Source organism: Lynx canadensis, chromosome C2, assembly GCF_007474595.2.
Source record: "Lynx canadensis isolate LIC74 chromosome C2, mLynCan4.pri.v2, whole genome shotgun sequence".
Classification (NCBI taxonomy): Eukaryota; Metazoa; Chordata; class Mammalia; order Carnivora; family Felidae; genus Lynx; species Lynx canadensis.
Window position 1 is genome coordinate 138,673,929 of NC_044311.2, and position 13,513 is coordinate 138,687,441.

Genomic DNA, 13,513 nt, shown 5'->3' on the forward strand with positions numbered 1-13,513 from the left:
ACTTTCTCAGAAATAAACATTAAACAAATTATTGAAAAAAAGAAATATATCAAAATTTCAAACTTTCTACCTCACTTCCACATCTAAGTGGTGTAAGTACTTTAATCTCTTAGTTGTATTATTTCAATAGCCTCATAAAAGACCTCCCTACTGTGATTCCCAATGTTTCAGCTAGAATGATGCCATAAAACACAAAGTTAGAGTGACTCCTTTACTAAAAACTCTTCTTACCGGATTGTTTGTCTCATCTATAGTGGAGTTCAACTTTCTAATAAACCCTTTATATGACCCAGACTGCCAGTATTTCTTAGACACAATCTACAACTCCCTCTTTATTTTTTTTTATTCCAGATATGTCACTCTCTGATGTGAAGTGGCTTTTTTTTTATTACAGTGACTAGAAGGACTTATTTTTTAACTACAGAAAGCCAAAACTAGTATATATAAAATAAATACATAATATTGTTATTTTCATATATTATTTACATACAAAATACCTATATGTAAATAAGTAAACATTATATTTTAATATATAATACATAATATAACAATTACATATTTTAATTTATATATGTACAAAATATATATATGTATTTTTTTAACCTGTGAGTCCTAGCATACATATTTGTTAAATATTTAACATTCACGAGAAACCAGGCCAATCCCTTTAAATTTGTCCTAATATTAAATTATCAAAACAAAATCATATAGCAGACAAAAATCATTTTCTTCTTCTTCTCTTTCTTTTTCTTCTGCCCTTCTTCTTCTTTAACAAATGAGGAACCTGAGGTTCAGAGGTATTAAATCTCGGACCCAAGGTCACGTGACTACTGAATAACAGCAGATATTTGAATATAGTCTTATTACATCTGGTTTATTGTACTTTTTTTCCAGTTCTCTCTTCCCTTTTGCCTCATTGACTTTGGGCTTGTCATGCAAATTTCTTCATTTGGAGAATGTGAGTGTTCCTATGCATCTTGTTTCTAACAACAGGATTTAAAAGTGTTTTCATGGATGTCTTCCTCTTGCTCTGTTTGACAAGAGCAATCCAGGGTGGCCACAAGTTTTGCACTCTGGCTTTGAAAAAAAAAAGACATATTTCTGTTAAAGATCTCAACATATAACATAGAAGAGTCACCAGAGCTAACCTACATCAACACGCACATAAACAAAAAGTGAATGTGTACTGTTAATAGCCACTGAGATATTTGGGTCCCTTGTTACATTGCATTATCACCGTAATTGCTGATTAATACTGTTTATAAGCAGTGTACCTTGACCAAAGTATTAAGAATAACCATTTCTATAAAATACAGGCGGAGAAGGAAAATAAATGTACACTGCAGTTTAGTAAATAAGTTTAGACTTACAGTAAGTATAAACATGTACATTGTTGATAGAAAGCTTGTGTTCAAACGTTGTCTGTAATCTCCCAGCCAGTAAGTTTTATTGTCTTCCTAAGCTTCTTTGTCTTTAAATTAGATATTGAGTAATAGTGTACCTTTTTGAGCTATTGTAAATATTAAATTTGCAAGATATGTAGCATTTTCTAGCATAGAACTAGGTACATAACCAATATTTAATATATATTTTATCCTGATAATGAGAATTATAGATACTGATGTAAGCAAGCACACCAATAGAGTCACTTTGAAAGTGTCAACATGCATCCGAGTGTATTAATGAATGAACATACATTTTATATTCTTCTAATGATCTAATCAGTGTTTGCAATTAAGTAACCCAATAAAAGTAACACAAATTATTAGAAAACAATATTCTTTATTCCGTTATTTGTGTCCATACAGTAAAAAGGAAATCGTTCACCTAGCATTTATCTAGTTACTTTGACTTACCAAACAGTCTACATGGATTATTCTACATTAAACACATAAATTGATATTACCCTAAAGCTAATGAAAAATCGTATCTATTTCTTTGGGATATGTTGGGTATTTCGGGTGCTTACACTGTGATCATCAGCTTCTTGGTGTAGAGGAATAAATCATCTGCATGACTGGAAGTTGAGATTCCTACAGTCAACAATGGTTGGAAAGGGGTCTGAGAAAATGGATGAAATAGATTTAAATATTCCCCAAACCTGCCCCTCCTTCCACTGAATAAAATCTGACAGTGCAATTAAGGTAACAAAATAAAAAAAAAAAAAACTCTGAACAACACGTATGATAAAAGTAGGTGACCCATTTTCTGCTTAAACCTTTAAATACGAATCGTTGTAGACAAACCATTGGCAGCTACATGAGCTGAGGCAACTATGCAAGAGGTAGCAGAAATAGGGAATGACATGTCTTGCATAGCTGAGCAACTCAATATGGCCCAACAGATACTCCCCAGAAAGCTCATCAGGACAATTTAAGAAGAATGTCTGAAATGAGGAGGTGGGGCTGGACACACGGCAAAAGTAGGGAAGGAAATTATATTTTGTATGGAGATAGTTTAGGAAGTCTCATCCTTCTGAATGTTCAAAACTAACCAGCCAAACTCCTTTCCAGGACAAAGCCCCACACAGAGAATAAACCTCTAAGAATGGAATCTAAACTGAGCATAACCACAAAATGGAAAAAGAAGATCCAGATAAAAATAGAAGAGGGATATAGAAAAATTCAGGAAGCAGGATGCCATACTTTTGAAGATTCCCTAAGACAATCTAAGGAGGTATTTTGAACTGTGCACTTATTAAAGCAATTTTGAGCCTTTTTTTCTTTTTAAAAATGACATTTGAAAAATTAAATGGTTACCTTTGGAAGATTCTTGGAAATCATTCTATGTATGAATTAGTAACAAAAGAACTGAAGACAAATCTCATGAAGTAATTATAACAGAGCAAAGAATAAATAGCAGAATAACATGCTTATAGATAACGAAAGAATGCTAGAAAGAAAGGCCCACAACATGGAGACACAGTGTTTTAAACAGGTGTAAAGAATCACATAAATAATACATAAAAGAAAGATATAACTTTATAACTGAGAAATTAATGGATAAAAAACGCAGAAAAAATAAAATTCAAAAGCATATTTCAGAATTGAAAGCAACACAAGAAGATAAGAATAAAGGCAAAAGAACATAAATAAAACAGATTATACCTTATGAGAAATCGGTGATTAAAAAAAAAACACGAAAAGAAATGAAGAAAGGGATGAAAAAGATTGAGGACATGTGATAAATATAAAAAGTAGACAGAGAAAATGCAGCCTTTACCAAATAGGTATTGCCGAAGACACCAAAGAGAATAAAATAAATACTAAAAAGTGTAAGTCAAGAAAATCGTCGTGGGGCACCTTGCTGGCTCAGTTGGTGGAGCATGGGATTCAATCTTGGGATTGTAGGTTGGAGCCCAAGATTACTCAAAAATTTAAAAAAAAAAATCTTAAAAAAATATCATCTTGAGTTTTTTAAAAAAAGGAAAATATGGGTGCCTGGGTGGCTCAATCGGTTAAGCCTCCGACTTCGGTTCAGGTCATGATTTTACAGTTTGTGGGTTCAAGCCCCATGTGGGGCTTTGTGCTGACAGCTCAGAGTCTGGAGCTTGCTTTGGATTCTGTGTCTCCCACTCTACCCCTCCCCTGCTTGTGTCTGTCTCTCTCTTTGAGAGACTGAAGAAACACATTGAAAAATAAATTAATAAATAATTTTTAAAAATTTTTAAAAAGGAAAGTATCGGGTAGAAAAATAAAAGATCAGTGAGAATTCATGAGGATTTATATTCATGTTTCCTAGCTTAGTCCCTTGAAAATACCTAAAAACAATAATCGTTTCTAACATTCAGAATACATTTCCCACACACACACACACACACACACACACATATATATATATATATTTATATATATATATATATATATATATATTTATATATATATAAAATTTGGAGAGTTTCTGCTTGTAGTTCAGATAAAGACTAGCCAAAATAGATAAATAAATAAATAAATAAATAAATAAAGGATAATAAATGCTGTAGATAAAACCACACCAAATATATTTAAATTCAAGATTTTAAAACCATACTTAAAAAAACAAAAACAAAAAACAACTCATTGGTCACTTTTTTGAGAATTCTAGAAAGTCAACACAAAACTCATTGTTTTGATAGCTGGTCATTAAGGGAAAGAATCCAGAATTTATTCTACCTTTCCTGTATTAACTGTCACTAGATAATTAAGGTAAATGAAATAAAATATATTTAAAGATATATTGTAGTTCTGGGAGGAAGTTAAATGAAGAAGCGATTTTAGAGTTGGAATAAATCAATTTGCCACCCTAATGAATGAATTGGAAATCCATGTCTGCTAATATAACTACATGAGGGATAATTAAATATTATGTTGTTCCTAATTGAATTAAACATATTATCTATGAACAGTCATGACAAAGCATTGACCCTAAATCTCATTAAACTTTAGAGAAGCAATAACCAATTAGCAAAAATTATGAAAGACAGAGAAACATATTAATCTACAATATTGTGATCCGATCAGCAAAATCCAGACTGTGGGAAACTACAGGGAAAATTATCCAGTTCCTTAGACAAATAGGTTGTAATTAAAAAAAGAGAAAACGAGAGAGAAAGGGAGAACACATGGATTTAAAAAATTAAACATGGTTTATAAAAAATTAAAAACAAGAAAAATTAACTATAAAATTAAATTTTTAAAAAAGTAAAATAAGATTTTTTTTCATAAAAGTCAGGCTATGCTTTGGGAGGGTATACTGGGGAATATATATTGAATTTCTATTTGCTGTCCTAATAGTTATTAAAAGCGTGTTTGCTTTTTAATAATTCGTAAAGCTGTAAACTTTTAAACATTTTTAAATTTAAAAATAAAAATGTTCAAAAATAATATTTAAAAAGGAGTCTGGGAAATATGAGATTAAACACTGTTAAATAGATTTTTTTTAATTGTAGGAATTCTGAGTTTTAACATTTTCAATGCTTAGTGTGAATCACTGAGAGAGCAATTTAGCTTGCAACATTTAACAATCTAATTTGTCCAAGAAGTCTTTTTTTTTTTTTCCCCCAAAACTCTCATGAAATGTTCTTGAGATCTCAATGTTGTGTAAAATACAACTCAGGAAATGCTCATTTATTCAATATATACATGCAGTCTACTGGTACCCTAGACCATACCAGTGTAATGTATATATTCCACTAAAATTATCAATTATCATATAACTGTGTTTAACTTAACTAAGTGGTCTTCAATATGACAATATTTTATACTTCAACCAGTGATTGTTAATGAGAAGTTTAAGTGGCAACTGTTTCAGTTCTTATAAAGCATCATTGAATTAATTCTGAAATCTAGTTTTAATTCTTGATTTTTTGTCATTTCCCATTCTTTTCTTGATAACTAAGAACAAGTACATCCTGGGGCGCCTGGATGGCTCAGTTGGTTAAGTGTCCGACTGCAGCTTAGGTCATGATCTCGCGGTTTGTGGGTCCGAGCCCCGTGTTGGGCTCTGTGCTGACAGCTTGGAGCCCAGAGCCTGCTTCGGATTCTGTGTCTCCCTCGCTCTCTGCCCCTCCCCCACTCATGTTCTTCCTCTTTCTCTCTCAAAAATAAATAAAGGTTAAAAAATTAAAAAAAAAAATAAAAAGGTATATCCTATTCTATAGAAAGAACAAACCTAAGGTTCAATAGGGGAATACAAAATTAAGGGGTATGAAATTACAATGTCACAACTAAAGTGATTTTATAACTGCTGACAATTATATAATTGTGAAATCTAAAGCTATAATTCTATAGTTCTGCAATATACCATAGACAGAATAACTACAAAAAGCTTACTTAATTTGTACTACTTGTTCCCATTAGTTATACAAGATTCAAGCTGACCTTCCAGTATAGGACCAAATACTGTGGCTGTATAGAGACAAGACATGATCTTTTTCCTTGAGAACCCCAGCGAATCCACATTCCATTGAGACAAGTAAGTTTAGGGAAAAATATAATTCAAGCATATGTGTAGAATAATTATTTTTCTCTATTATAAGGTCCAAAATTAACTCTTAGGAATTTGTTCTATGACAATGTGTCGGGAACCCCAGTTGTGAGGTGATCTTACGTGTAGGGATCATTCAATAAGGACATTCTTTGGGCATTTTAGTAACCAGATTCTTTAACATCAAAATTTAGCCTCCAAAAAATTATTCATTTATACTTTATTCCTTTAATACTGTGCACTTTAGGTAGGCAAGTATGGTAAAATTAATAAATTCCTTATGCCTATATAAAAAGTCAATATGCAATTTACTACTAAAAATAAAATAGGGATAAAAAACAAGAGGAGTATGGCTTTGATAAATCTTTCTTAAATAAACATAGCAACAGACATTGCTAAAAACTTTATCAACTATATTAGTTATTTAGGGCTACCATCACAAAATACTATAGACTGTGTGGTTTAAACAACAGAAATTTATTTACTCACAGTTCTGGAGGCTAGAAACCCGAGATCAAGGTGCCACTATGTTTGGTTTCCCTGAAGCTTCTCCCCTTGGCTTACAGATGACCACTCTCTTGCCATGTCCTCATGTGGCTTTTTCTCTGTGCAGGCTTACCCATGGTGTCCCATTTTCTTATAAGGATACTGGTCTGATTGGATTAGGATCCTTCCTTTATGATTTCATTTAACCTTAATTACCTTTTTAAAAGGCCTATCTCTAATTATAGTCACATTGGTGTTTGAGCTTCAACATGTGAATTTTAGTAGGACACACTTCAGTCTATAATACCAACTAAACCAAATGCACATACAACTCAAAATGGAGCTTTCTTTTTTCCAGAAAATTGAATAAGCATAATGAGTGTAATAAATATATCCATTAAACATATTTATTGAGTAGCCACTAATAGTCAGGCACCGACTATGCTGATTCATAGAAGCATAACAGGAAATAGACAACATAATTCCTGCACTCAGAGGTCCTGGGTAAATAGGCAATGGACATACCATAGAGTGATAACGGCTGCCGGAGAAGAAGCACAGTGCTCTGGGAAGGGCCATGGAGGAACACCTCACCCAGGTGAGATTTCAAGGATGAGAAAGAGTATATTCACACACACACACACACACACACACACACACACACACACACAGGTAAAACACTCCCTCCACCCCCACCCCCCCCAAAAAAAACCAAAATGTATGTATATGTCTATTTTGGGGGTGAGCCTGGTGTTGAGCATACAGGGCAGAGGAAATCACACACCCAGACAAAGATCATCGGGAGATTTCAGAAATTTTAACTAAGACAATCTCACTGAAGTCCAAGCAAAAGGTGTTGCTAGAGAGAAGGTTGGAAAGTTGGCATGTTTTAGATCTTCTCTAGGTGCCAGCAGCATCTCTCCAATGCCAATTGCTAGTTATGACAGCCAAATCTGACAGTGGACATTGACAAATATTTCCTGGTTAAGAACCACCGCTCTAGAATTAACCTGTCTCTTACTATGTACTTGAAAATTAAGAGGAAGGATAAAAACGTTTGCTTTCAGAAGACACAAGGCTTATAGATTGAATAGGCAAGGTAGGGCCATATATAGTTTCAATTCCAAAGACCTAGTTCTGGCCTCTTTCTTAAAATAGTTTTCCAGTATTCTCTTAAGTCATATTAGCTTCATATACAAAGCAGTGCTGCATTAGTCAATTTCAGCAGCTAGAACAGAATACCATAGACCAGATGGCTCACAAACAACAGAAATTTATTTTATCACAGTTCTAGATTCTGGAAGTCCAAGAGCAGGGTCCAGTTTTAGTGATGACCATCTTCTGAATTGTAGACAGCCATTTTCTGCTTGAATCCTCATACTGCAAGAGGACTAGAGAGCTCAATGAGATCTTTCATGAGGGCTCCACCTTCATAATCTCATCACCTTCAAAAGGCTCTACTTCCTAGTACTGTCCCATTGGGGTTAGGATTCAACACATGAAATTTGGAGGGACACGGTCAGTCCATAACATGATTTGCCAGCCCCGACTTACAACATTGAAGAAAATATAGTAGACAGTTAATACGAGTTAAATAAATGAGAGTTCAAAACTTAATTGAATACAATTGGTGACCCATTCTGTTTTCTCCTTAACTCTGACAGACATTATTTCTATAAATGGCTTTTTATCCATATTTAATTTTAAAAATTAATGAGTTGCCAAGTTTTGTTCAATGCTTTTTTTGGTATCAATTAATATAATGGAATTATTTCTTTACATTATCAATGTAATTGATTGTGTTGAAATACTGTTATACTGAAATATCTTTGTGTTATTTTAATAAACTATACTTGTCTGTTCCATATTGCTCTTTTAGAATGTTAATAAATTTAACTTGTTAAATTTTAGTTTGGGACTTTGTTATATATATTCACAAATGAGATGTATAGTTTTAATTGTGCTGATTTTATTATGTATTTTATATTTGCTTTCTATTAACAACCCACATTTTCTCCTGGAATTTGTATATGATTACATTCGCATTTTATAATTTTTTAATATTTGAAAATATATTTTGAGAGAGAGAGAGAGAGCGCACATGCATGGGGAGGAGAGGCAGAGAGAGATGGGAGAGAATCCGAAGCAGGCTCGTTGTGGGGCTTGATCTCACGAACCATGAAATCATGACCTGAGCCGAAATCAAGAATTGGACACTTAACTGAGCAAGTCACCCAGGCACCCCTATATTTTGTAACTTTATTGAATATAAATCTAGCCAACTCCATGACTTTTCTATGTGTATTTTGAAAACATATTTCTTTTTTTTTTTCAACGTTTATTTATTTTTGGGACAGAGAGAGACAGAGCATGAATGGGGGAAGGGCAGAGAGAGGGAGACACAGAATCGGAAACAGGCTCCAGGCTCTGAGCCATCAGCCCAGAGCCTGACATGGGGCTCGAACTCACCGACTGCGAGATCGTGACCTGGCTGAAGTCGGACGCTTAACCGACTGCGCCACCCAGGCGCCCCGAAAACATATTTCTAATATGAGTAAAATTAGGTATAAAAAATCCAGAGATAAATGCGTTTATTGGAAATATTCAGAATTCAAATTCCAGTTTATTTCAACTCATAAAAATTAGCATACATTTGAGAACCTACTATGTGGCAGATACTCAGAAGAGGGAGATCAAAAGCAAGTAGAATTTTATAGTAATCGTAAGATTATTTAGAGAAGCAGAGTTTGTTATGCAATTCTAACTATGAAATCTCAATCTTTTGCACAACTTGCCTATTTAGAATGAATTTTTTTTTCTTTTCCAAACTTAAGGTTGTTACCATATGTATCAACTCATATCTTTCATTTGTTTTTTACTCTTTAAGAGGATATCTCAAACATAAACAACGCACATTCTGTTTCTAGGAGAGAATTTTTAGGGAAGAGTGTAACCTAAGTAAAACTTTTTTTTTCTTTTTAGTTGAACGGATTAAATATGACATATACTAATAAAATGTCATCTACTTAATGTAACTATTTGTACACCCTTTTAAGTCATTCAGTAAGTATTTTCTTCAATATATCAGATAAGTCGTGCCGATTTGGGCCTCAAAACCTCCAATCACTGGTGCATCAGTATGAGCTTCAAGCACTAAAAGGAGTCCGATATCGAAGCCACTAGGATTTTGGTAAATATGGAGCTCAAACAACATAACTAATTCAAATATTAGGGCTGAGATGCATTAGATGAGTACAGATCAACAGCTCTGTTAAAAACATCCTCATGATTTAAGGATTATGCTTATATTACAGTGACCTCCACTTTTTCTCTGTTAATATACTGAAAGCATTATTTAAAGAAGGGTACAAAGCTGAATGTTTACGATCGCTCCTTTGGTTACATGAAACATTGTTAGACCTTCGGCCTTATGCTTATAACTGAAACGTAGCCAGATCCAGCAAAATTATGCCTCTGCCTGAAAGGCAAGAAATGAGACATTTCGACAGCTCTGGAACATTGCATTTCACGGGGCTCAGTGCACAGCTAGGTAGCACAGGTGTTTTTGTAATTGCAGTACAATGGGAAAATTTGGTGCTCAATAGCCTTCAAATCCTCTGCTCTTGTGTGTGATGTGATGTGAAGATCATATGTCAGCGCTGCCTGCTTTTTCCTGTGATGGGGTGTCATTATGTGAAATGCAACCGAAAATATTTTGGAGTTCTGGCTCTCCAAAACTAGATTAAAGTTATATATTTGGATTCTGTCTTCCTTCTCCATAGCTTATGAAGGTCTGCAATTGGGACTTTCTAAATACAGAAAATATATTTTAAAAGCCTTTCCTAACAAAATATTGCATTGTGACGGATACCTTCCCTTTCTGTTATTAGAATGCTACCCCCAGACTCGGCTACCTCCGGAGACCGCCTGCAATAAATATCTTCAACAATGTGCTTTATAATATGGAAAGAATTCTGGTGATTTTTTGTTCGTTTGTTTACCTTTTTCAAAATTGCCAGAATTGTGCCAATTTCGAGTTTGAATTCCTAACCCCCCTCTCCTTGAAACAGCAGACAGAAGAGAGAGAAGCTTAGGCGCATAAATAGGATCAAATATGTATCCACTTAAAGACATGCCACATTTCAAATTGTGATATTAGAAGATATTCTGTTGAAGAGATTTGCAAGTTTAATTTTGGAAACCACGCTGAAATTGACTAAGCAATGATTTAATGTGGAATCATGAGCTCTTAACTGAATCTTTAATAAAAATTGTTCTGTCGTTCAGAGTGTGCCTATCAAAATAGGACATGGCAAGATATTTCTTTTTAATTATAGAGCACAAAAGTTAAGTTGTGCTAATAACTGGCTTCTTCAAAGTGAGAACTCAGAAATAGCGTTTTCAGGCTGGCACGCCAATTGAAAATAAGAGAAAGATCTTGGAAGAGAAACAGATGCAGGAAGGAAAACCTCCAAATTCTGCAAGTAAATTATACACAAAAACTTGGAAAGTCATTATGTATATGTGGTGGACACGCCAAGCAGCCATGTTAGGCTTTTCAGGGCTCCTGAGTGATGATGTTAAGGATTTCTACATTTCTATAAATGATCTGCTGTTTATTCCTAAGTATTTCCTTTCTTGCAACATGGTATAAAATTGATGCTTATTTGTTTTTACTTTTTTCTGTTTTATTTTACATGATGTTTGAAAGAAAAGCACTGCTGTTAAGGTTTTGCAATTATCACAGTCATGTCAATATTTTTATTGTATCATATAAGATCATATCATATTTTATCATAATCAACACAACTGCTTGAGATAACATACCGAGCACTGAAAAATAAGATTTGATTGAACTTTCCCACTAGATATTGATAACCCAAGGTTTGCAAACCTTCCATATTCTAAGATATCAACAGGTATGTGTTGAATAATTGAGTCAATGACCTAATCTAGCGCACTGGAAAGGACCCAATAAATATGTCCAAGTTAAGATTCACCTATTCATTCAGTAATTAATCATTCTTTGGTCGTCTTAATCACTGACTCTAAAACAGAAGATGAAACAATTTCAGAATAAAAGAGGCAAGCAAGAAATTGTCAGGTGGTTGACATAGCCAATATTTATTATCCTACCCCTCCTCTTAATGGATCATACACCATAGTGTGACTATTTGTACATCCATAAGACAGAGGCTTCTTTCTCTTTGCTGCCAACTCGGAAACTGATAGCTTACTTACCTTCAGAAGCCTTACACAAGCCTCTGCTCCAGCCCAAACATCACAGGGACATTTTTTTTATATTCATAACAGATAAAAATAAAAAAGCTTTCCAAAAAAAAAAAAAAAAAAAAAAAAGCTTTCCAAATAGCCAATTCTCAGCTGCCTCCAATAAACAGATAATGGGGACCTAAGTATAGGTTTTGAACTATTAAAACAGACACCATTTGATATTTAATAATTATGTGATTGATAATTTTATGATTTATTTTAAACATATTGGTATCAAATTGGCATACATTAGAATATTTTTCACTTCTGGATACATCATGGTTATTATTAGCAAGTGTCACCACCATACAAGAATAACCAGACAATGTTCTAACCATATGGAGAATGGCAAATATTTGATTTTTCCAACTGGTGTCAGAGTTGTAAGGGGTCAATTATTCACCACATAATTTTTATCTTATTTGACATTCTTTACGTCATTATTGTATCCCCTCCGCAAATTTAAGCAATCATGGAAAATAAAAGTGCGACATTGATCAACATAAAGAATTTTCTTTAATTGACCTTGGACTTTTATTTGCATATTTGTTGTTACAATGGCTGCCTTGTTTTTTTACAGTCCATTGAATTTTTATACTAACCAAACTGAAATAATAAAAATCTGGGCAACAGGAAGATTATGAGAAAATCCTAACAATTGGATAAGACACAAAGCCTTTCCTTAATACCTGAGGTAGCTCTCACTACGACATTGAAAGAGGATTTTATTTTTTCTGGAACATGTCATGCTTTAAGATGACATCCACCAGATCTGGCACATACTTATCCTTCTTCTAGCAAAGGATGAAGTATACATAACCCAAATACATATTTCTTAAATATATCCAAAAGTTATTTACAAATTGCTTAATATACTAGCTCGAACTTTTTATCATGCATTGTCATCTAAAAGTATCTACAAAACTTGGAAGTTGTGAAACAGAGAATGAACTTTGTCCACAACATGCAGAGGTTTTTAACAAAAAATTCACATATAGAACTAGAGTTATAATTCAAAACTGTCTTTTAGATATTGAAACAAAGAGTACTTTCTGGGGTGCCTGGGTGGCTCAGTGGGTTGAGCGTCTGACTTTAGCTCAGGTCATGATCTCGCAGTTTGTGAGTTTGAGCCCCGTGTAGAGCTCTGTGCTGACAGCTCAGAGCCTGGATCCTGCTTCAAATTCTGTGTCTCTTTCCCTCTCTGCTCCTCCTCCACTTGCACTCTGTCCCTCTCTCTCTCTCTCAAACATAAATAAACATCCAAAATATTAAAAAAAAAAAATAAAGAGTCCTTCCCTTTGCTCATCCTCTTCTCCATCCTCCACCAGCCAAATGACTAAATGCTGAAATGCATCTGGCTCCGAAAGATGGATTAACAAAGGTCAATCCCAGAAGACAGTTCGTCTTATAAATGAACAAAAATGGCATTTATTAATTATTTATTTTATTACCTGTACCTCTCATATACCTTTAGCATGTAGGCTTTTGCAATATTTAGACCGCTGGAACTCTTTTGCTTTTCCTCCCCCCACCATAATCCAGTGAACAGTCAGAATGCTCCCTTAAGAGACCAAGTTTCACAGTTCCATTCCCCAAACACAACCATTTCCGTGAATTCACAGAAAAAAATAGAGGGCTATTTCACATTGTGTACATTCTCCATACTGTATGCTTCCAGGCATCTAGAAAGAATAGACTTTTCAAATAAGTACTCGCATTTGTCTGCTGCACACACAGATACATAGAATAAATTGCACACACACAAACGTAATAAATTGCACACATAAAACAC